Source organism: Lolium rigidum, chromosome 6, assembly GCF_022539505.1.
Source record: "Lolium rigidum isolate FL_2022 chromosome 6, APGP_CSIRO_Lrig_0.1, whole genome shotgun sequence".
Classification (NCBI taxonomy): Eukaryota; Viridiplantae; Streptophyta; class Magnoliopsida; order Poales; family Poaceae; genus Lolium; species Lolium rigidum.
The window spans coordinates 196945148-196953680 of NC_061513.1; the positions used below are offsets into that span (position 1 = coordinate 196945148).

General features: G+C 36.8%; 1 long non-coding RNA gene across 1 annotated transcript; it reads left to right on the top strand.

Moving 5' to 3' along the window:
• The first annotated feature begins 3842 nt into the window (after nt 1-3842).
• Nucleotides 3843-7165, top strand: LOC124659139. Its single transcript, XR_006989455.1, has 5 exons — nt 3843-3970; nt 4052-4309; nt 4582-5872; nt 5998-6025; nt 6773-7165. It is a non-coding gene; the product is annotated as an uncharacterized LOC124659139 (long non-coding RNA).
• The last annotated feature ends 1368 nt before the right edge of the window (nt 7166-8533 follow it).

The following is an 8533-nucleotide window of genomic DNA, read 5'->3' on the forward strand; positions in this document are numbered from 1 at the left end:
CATCCTTCTGCTTCTAGATCACTATTTTAACAAGGCTGCGTCACAATTCTGCTCTTATCCTTTTTAATCATGGGTAGGCTATTGGTAAACCACACTGCAGAGCTTCAGTTGTTAAAGTTTTACCTCTATAGAAATACATGCTTAACTGTCTGCAAACTGAATTATTAAAGCCAACTCGCCATACATACTGACCTATGTGCACATCATGTACTGAAAAAATGTGTTGACTCTCTTCGGTTAATGTTCTTCAGTCTATATAATTAGATTACCATCACTAACTCAATTTTCTGTTTCTTGCACCATGGTCATACTCAAGATTTATCTATCCTCCAGCAAAAAAGTTTTACATGTCCTTTTCGTGTTTGAAAAACTCTTCTTGGTTTGATGCACCATATTGACAATACGCACAGCCTGAATACCGTTTGCTGGTTTGATGCGTCCAATCATAGTCTTTCATCTGCTAAAATTGAGTTTAGACTGATCAGCCCTAATTACTTGAAAAGAATATTCAGCATTTGCCATCCTTTTTCGAGCAATCTTTCTTTCCTAAGTCGGTATGCTGCTGCATCTTCAATTCTATTAAAACATTTGGTACGTTGGTGCATTTACTATAAAACATTTGGTGTGTTAGTGCATCATATTATAAATTGGTCGAAATTACTCCCATGAATGTGGTTTTACGCACTGCATTATCAAAATATTCTTATTACAAGTACATCTCGACTTCTCTTAATCTAAATTCACAACTCATAAGTCATTGGCTATTCTATGGTATATAAAACATTGTGAATGTTCAGTTATCGTTTACAATTATCAATCGAGTACTGCATGCATACCGATATAAAAAGATGCCTTGCTTCCTCATTTGCAGTGCAATCATCAATACCAATGTTAGAATTATGTTTGTTTGAAATAAATGCTTACCTGTTGCGAGGCCCAATACAGAATGTGATGCAGAATTTCTGTTTTGTACTATAGGTTATTTACTGGGGTTAGTATGAGGTTCATGTGAATTCAACTTAGATTAAAGTCATGTTGTCGAGTACTGTAGACCAACATCAAAAGAGATGTCTTGCTTGCTCATCTTCAGTACAATCATCAACAACAATATTAGAATTTTGTTTGTTCGAAATAAATGATTACCTGTTTTGTGGCCCAATATAGAATGTGTTGCAGAATTTTTGTGTTACACTGTAGGTTACTTACTGGGGTTAGATGGTCATTGTGAACTACTCCATCTCTGTTCCGTGCACCTCTCCTCTACTCATCATGCTGTATCAATCACCCAAGGATATCTACAATTGATCTTGAGTTTATGAGTTGCAAATTTGCAATTACTGAAACTAATATAGCCTTGCCGGGGAAATTCTGATTGTAGGAGGAATGATAATTCCAGTTTGATGTTAGTTTTAGGATGTTGGTTTTAACTCAGGAAAAATCCCTACCTAGCTTATTTGTAGGAACTAGGGTAATTAACTCGGATCTCAAAGTAACCTCTTTCATTTCATTATCACACTTTGATTAACACTTAGTGTTGATCTGGTCGGTGTTGGTTTTTTGTTTAGTCTATGGCACACTAAACAAGGATGCGTGTACTTCAGACCAGCACCAAGAGCTTGATCACAAGTTTCAGGGGCAGGGCAACCACTTGCTCAGATAAATAATCACCAAAGATGCAATTAGAATAAAGCATACAGAAATAAGGTTAATAACCAATAAAAGAAAATATATGTATGGCTATCCTGAAGTCTAGAAAGTCATACCGATCTAATGAAAGTACACAAAGGAAACGAATTGCACAATCTTGAAGAAACTACCAATTCTTCATACATGAGTACTTGGCCAATTTCACCAGTTTCACTTATTTTGAATTTTCAGGAACATGTATAATATAATTTGGATAGTATGCCGATCTAGGTGCACTGGGGAGTGATGTACATAATATATCCACTCCAGAAGGATCAATTGAACTATCAAGCTGCAAGTCTGGTTCAACCTTTACATGCGTAGAATTATATTCAACACTTGGTATAGTGAGCACAATACTCCAACCTGTTTGTGTTTTAAAATCATCAGCATTGACCATTTTCTTTCCAATACTACTCTATCCGTTTGATATTAGTTGTCGCTGATTTAGTACAACTTTGTACTAAACCAGTGACAACGAATATGGAACAGAGGGAGTATCATTATATTTTTAAGCACTACTGCTAATTGTATTGTTTTTTCATTCACCGCTAAATTATACAACTGTTGTTTGGGCTAGAGATAATGTACTGAGTTATCTACACTAAGTGAATCTAATTCCATTATTCTGGTATGTTAGAGTTCCATCTGAATAATCGGTAAAGCAATTTCATGAAATTTAGGTTCCCAACTTCTCCCTCCTATGCTGTTTTTTCTATAATTAGTATCCAGGGAAGTTTCAATAGATTTTGCTCTGCTTTTGTACATGGTATAGTGAGCACAATACTCCAGCATGTCTATGTTTTTACCTGAGTTTAAATAGATTTTTCTTTGGACGCCGGTATCATTTTCAAGAAAAGATAAGATTGTGATAACAATCTTGAATATAGCAAAATGGACCTCAAGGAAGAATTTTATTTGATGACAAGATTGAATACTAATACTATGAATGAGCAAAATAATGCTGGATAATGTGTCATGTCTTCTCTGTAATGGGCTAATGTATTGACCTGCTTTTGTCTTGAGTATTAGTTTCATGTTTTACAATGCAAGAGTAAGCCCTTTAATATGTTCAGTTTTGTGCATTTCCTATTTTATAGGAGAGCCTATTCAGGAATAAATATGTATTTTTCCCTTATGGTTTCAGAAAATCTTCAATACATTCTATATACTTCAGAAACGGCAGCAACCTTTTCCAGTGTTCACATTTCTCGGCCCTACCCTTTTCCAGCTAAATTGTTCAGTGGCATATACCTCTATTGAAATGTTAGAATAATCCAGGTCAAAAAAATGTTAGAATAACATTACATTAGCTAATCATAAACTTCCATGTGAATGTATATTTATAGTATGTTCCATTATTTGCATTCTGTCCGTTCCTAGATTAAAGAATCTCATTTTGGTTTCAGACTTTTACCCTTGAGATGTATTTTCTTTGGTCCAACTTGTTTTGATAATAGCGAAGTACTATAGAAGGTATTACAGATTTTTGTCAGTAAAGTTCACTGAAACAAAGGTACCTTTCATTTAGTGTAGGAAATCTTTAGTTATTGAACCATTCATCTACATATATATATGTGCATGGAGGAAGCAGAAAAATGCCTTTTATTGTATTACTTTATGCCTTTGGAACATGTGAGGCTGTAAGAAAATTTGCTCCGGATTTTTGTTGGCTCTTATTTTCAAAGTGCTGCATGATCATGTCCGTACTTCCCTAATCCACCTATAAGATTATTGTAGTGGATTTAACATAAATCCTATCGTAAGAAAGAAAGTGCAGGCAGTACACTCATCGATTTTAATGTGTGAATGCATGTACAGATGTGACTATGCACACATGCATCTTAGAAGAGCTTGGTTGTTGTGCAGTCTGGTTCTTTAATTAACAGTTTTGTTGTTAGTGTGGCTTTTTTCAGTGTTTGAGAGAAGTTATGCCTGCCACTTATAGGATTATTGGACTTGATTTCTTAATCGAGTGGCTCACAGAGAAGCGTCGGCGCTTTGCTACGCTAAGTGCTGGAAATACCTCTGTGGCCTGTCTTGCATATCTCATTACGAATGGGGCCATGTTATGCACTGCTTCCTTTGCCCTTTGTGTTTAAGCGTTCTGGGTTGATCGCTGCCTCACATGAAATATACCTAAAAATGCAGGACAGGATGTTCAGGTGCAGGATGAAAGTATATGCCATTGCAACCAATCAGAATTGGTGGTTTCGAGAGTGCGGTCGGTGCAGTTGTGGAGCAGTTGAAGAGGGAGATGCATTTCGCTGCTTAGGCAAAGCATGTACGTGCCGGAGCGCCAGCCCCGAGTATCATCTTCTAACGGGTGTCTTCTTGCCTCATGTACATAATTTTGTCTTCTCAGTTTCGCCTTCGCTATTTCAAGATACAAGCTTCGTGTGAAGGCCGAGGATGGTGAAGCAGTCGTCGACATGGTCTTCTTTGGAGATGTTGCCACCAATCTGATTGGCAAGCCCCCTGGTGAGCTCATCAATGAGTTTCTGGTGAGCAACGAGGTGTTGCCTTCGGATATCTCAAGGCTGGTTGGAAGGAGTTATGTTGTAAACTTGGCGGTATATCACCTTTCTATTTGCCGGGACACCAACATCAGCGGTGCTCCATTGTAAGGAGCTTGGATTCGACCGACTCATTCATGGGACACCTGCTAAAGATCAAAACCGTCCACAAAATGTTTACATGAGAAATAACCATGTAATGTACGCATGTGTAATGAAATCAATGTTTATGCGTTGCTTAACCTAAATAAGATTGAAACGAACCTGTGTGCACCATGGAAAAGAAACGCTTGCGCAACACAACCAACATGCTAATACCGCGCTGGACCCATCTAGTGCTGATCTATTTGCTAATCCAGAGGCTCATTCTTCCTTGCAGAAGCTGGGGAGCAAGGGGAGGCTTACAGCCTGAAGATATTCAATTCAACAACAACTCGTTAAGGAGCTTTTCTCCCTTTTTGGTATTTTACACTTTCTCCTTGGAACATAACTTGCCTGCCATTGAATGGATTTTGCATTGAAAAAATATTGCGGCAAAAGAAAATGGCCTTGCTTGGACATCAAAAGAAGTATTGTGCTGTAACCCACTACTGAACATCTAAATTTTCCCTAAGAACAGTTGGTTTTGTTTTATTGTTCATAGGGGCTACAATAGTTACTAGGGATTTGAATACTTGGACAGAAAATGGAAATTTGGCATGCCAACAAGTATGGCCAATGTATCGGTGGGGAGTACATTGCTGAAGGTGCAATAGAATCTACTTTGTCATATCTACATATAGATGAATAGGAGAAAATAGAGCAACAAATGGATTTAAATACCCACAAGGCTTGTTTTACATCTGAAAACAACGAAAACAAGCTCTGTGTTGAATAATGGTACCAAGAAAACTGTATATTTTTCACATCAGCTGTATATTTTTTTATAGCAGAGTAGCAGTGAGCAATACTGACTTTTGACCAAGTGCTGATCATTTTCAATACTACACATCATAGTTTTCAGGACCATTTCCTAAAAGATACATACGTAAATTGTTTGCTTTTTTTTGGACGTTTACCTTTTTCTGCTCGTGAAAAGGTATGTATCCACATTCAGAGATGAGCACTTCAATTTGGCACACACTAAAGTTGTTGTGATTGTAGAACCGGTAGCTCTTCAGTTGTATTCATTCAGCAGGCACATTCTGATTGTCATAATTTTCTAAAGGAAAGGCAACATTTTTAAAAACAAAGGTTTGTTTCGTTCAAGTATACAACCATGACTTAAAAATCTGTTTAGACGTTGAGAATCTGTCATTTATGAAAACATTAGTTAGATTTGGTTCCCAATTAGTTGAATGCTTTTTCTAATTAACCTGAAAGCAATTATCCAAGAGAAAATTGTAGACTTATATATTTCATGTTCATCATTCCATTCATCACAGCAGCCTCGCCAACTCATTCCATGTTAATTAGTATTTAGGGAATCACACACTTATCATATGTTGTCTCCAGCCGATGTTGAACCACAAGGAGTTCTCTTAGCAATAAAGTCTTGATGCAACCCATATCAAGACTTTGTCTGATTCTCTCTGATAATATTTTTGTTGTACAAGGTATCAACTCTGAAGATATGATGATTCTGTCCATTGAGTGGCAGATCAGACCCACAATGTTTTTGCTCATAAAAGGTTACATCATCGTAGTTACCTTGAAGTACATTAGTAGAGAACAAAACCAGCAAGCTGGATAAGCTTTAAAGAAAATACCCCATTTGCTGTGATGCTTATTATCCCTCTTTTTATGTGCTTTGTAGTAGGCCATTTGACATCTCAATACAAGAGGTAAGCATGTTTATCTGCACTAATACTTGGTTTTAGCCAACATCATTGTTTATTTTACAGTCAAACGTAACCCTCTAATTTCTAAACTTGGATTAGGTGCATTATTTGGCACTAATGCATCTTGATGATCTTGTGTACTCATTAAGTATGAAGATTGTCCTGAAAAAAAACTCATAGCTTGACTAGGTTTGTATTATACTCCATCCGGTCTTTTTTAATTGACTCGAATTTAGTACTAAATTGTACTAAATCCGAGTCAATTAAAAAAGACCGAAGGGAGTACAAATTAAACTCGGTCGAAGTGTTCTAATCTAAATCTTAAAAGCTTGAGAGTTTCATTGAATCCACTTATTACCACTGAAAATAGATCCATGCTTTCAGTCAAAAGAACTTGGAATATAGTTGGAAGGTCCCTACTGATTCCGTCATCAGGTTATTTCTTGATGTCTATTACAATATAAAATATGCATCACTGCCCACACTTTTAAGTATTTTTTTTTGTCGAACTCCTCATTGCTGCCAAGTGCCAACCATCTAAGCCTTTGAGATTTCACTTTCATGCTTTTTTGGTACATAAGCACTATCCATCTTTTCTTGTGCGTCTGTAATGCAGTTCGATAGTAAGGTTCTGCATCTAGACTGTTTTCAAGTAACGACAGGTAGTTTAGTTCATGTATGTGCTGCAAGGAATCAATATTAGCTTAGGAACTCTAAAACAATGTTACTGATTAGTATTTTTTTATGTAGACTCGCTAGAAGAAACGACCCAACAATCTTTTGGATAGAATTTGTGAAGTTTACAAAGAACTTTAGAGCGAGTGGTGCTTTTCCTCATGGCTGTTCTATAAATGAAGTTGTCTCAAGATCCTGGGTTGTTTCTACTATTACCTTGACTTTTTATTTTGATGGAATCTCTGTATTGAAAGTCATAATTTCTTTTTCATATAAGTTCAGCAAAGTCATGAAGTGTTAGTTTTCTTTTGGCATGCCTTATAGCAGGGCATGATCGCTGAATAACAGAGGTTGTTGTATCAGCCAAATTCACAGGTCTTGAAATTGGAAAGTAATTAAACTACGGTATGAAATTTAGGTCTTGAAATTTGAGAGTATAAAAGATGGTAGCAAGAACGGCGTGGCAAGACGCGCCAGGTCCATCTAGTAAAGTAAAAGAAAGGCCCTTCGCAGAGGGAAGCAGGGATTACTCATGTGCTAGAGCTTTTTATTTTGAAAACATGGAAACAATTTTGTCAACGGTAGTAATAATTCATATGTGTTATGCATAAAACCTCTTATAAGTTGCAAACCTCATGCATTGAATACTAATAGTGCTCGCACCTTGTCCTAATTAGCTTGGATTTCCATGGATTATCATTGCATTACATATGTTTCAACCAAGTGTCACAAAGGGGTACCTCTATGCCACCTGTACAAAGGTCCAAGGAGATAAATCGCATTTGATTTCTCGATTTTGATAGATCTCAACTTAAGGACATCCATACCGGGACAACATAGAAAACAGATAATGGACTCCTCTTTAATGCTTTAAGCACTCAACAACAGATAATATTCTCATAAGAGATTTGAGGATTAATGTCCAAGCTGAAACTTCCACCATGATACATGGCTTTGGTTGGCGGCCCAATGTTCTTCTCTAACAATATGCATACTCAAACCATTCAACTCATGGCAAATCTCCCTTACTTCAGACAAGACGAACATGCATAGCAACTCACATGATATTCAACAAAGGTGTGACAGGTTGATGGCGTCCCCAGAAACATGGTTACCGCTCAACAAGCAACTTATAAGAAATAAGATACATAAGCGACATATTCATTACCACAATAGTTTTTTAGGCTACTTTCCCATGAGCTATGTATTGCAAAGACAAGGAATGAAATTTTTTAAAGGTAGCATGCAAGCAATTTACTTTGGAATGGCAGAAAAATACCACATAGTAGGTAGTTATGGTGGACACAAATGGCATAGGTTTTGGCTCAAGGTTTTGGATGCACGAGAAGCATTCCCTCTCAGTACAAGGCTTTGGCTAGCAAGGTTGTTTGAAGCGAGACACAAGTATGAACCGGTACAGCAAAACTTACATAAGAACATATTGCAAGCATTATAAGACTCTACACTGTCTTCCTTGTTGTTCAAACACTTTTACCAGAAAATATCTAGACTTTAGAGAGACCAATCATGCAAACCAAATTTCAACAAGCTCTACGGTAGTTCTCCACTAATAGGTTAAAACCACATGATGAAAGAGCTTAAATATGATCTACTTGAGAACTCAAAACAATTGCCAAGTATCAAATTATTCAAGACAATATACCAATTACCACATGAAGCATTTCCTGTTTCCAACCAAATAGCAATGAATGAAGCGGCTTTAAGCTTTCGCCATGAACATTAAAAGTAAAACTAAGAACACCAGTGTTCATATGAAACAGTGGAGCGTGTGTTTCTCCTACATAAGGAATGCTAGGATCCGAATTTATTCAAACA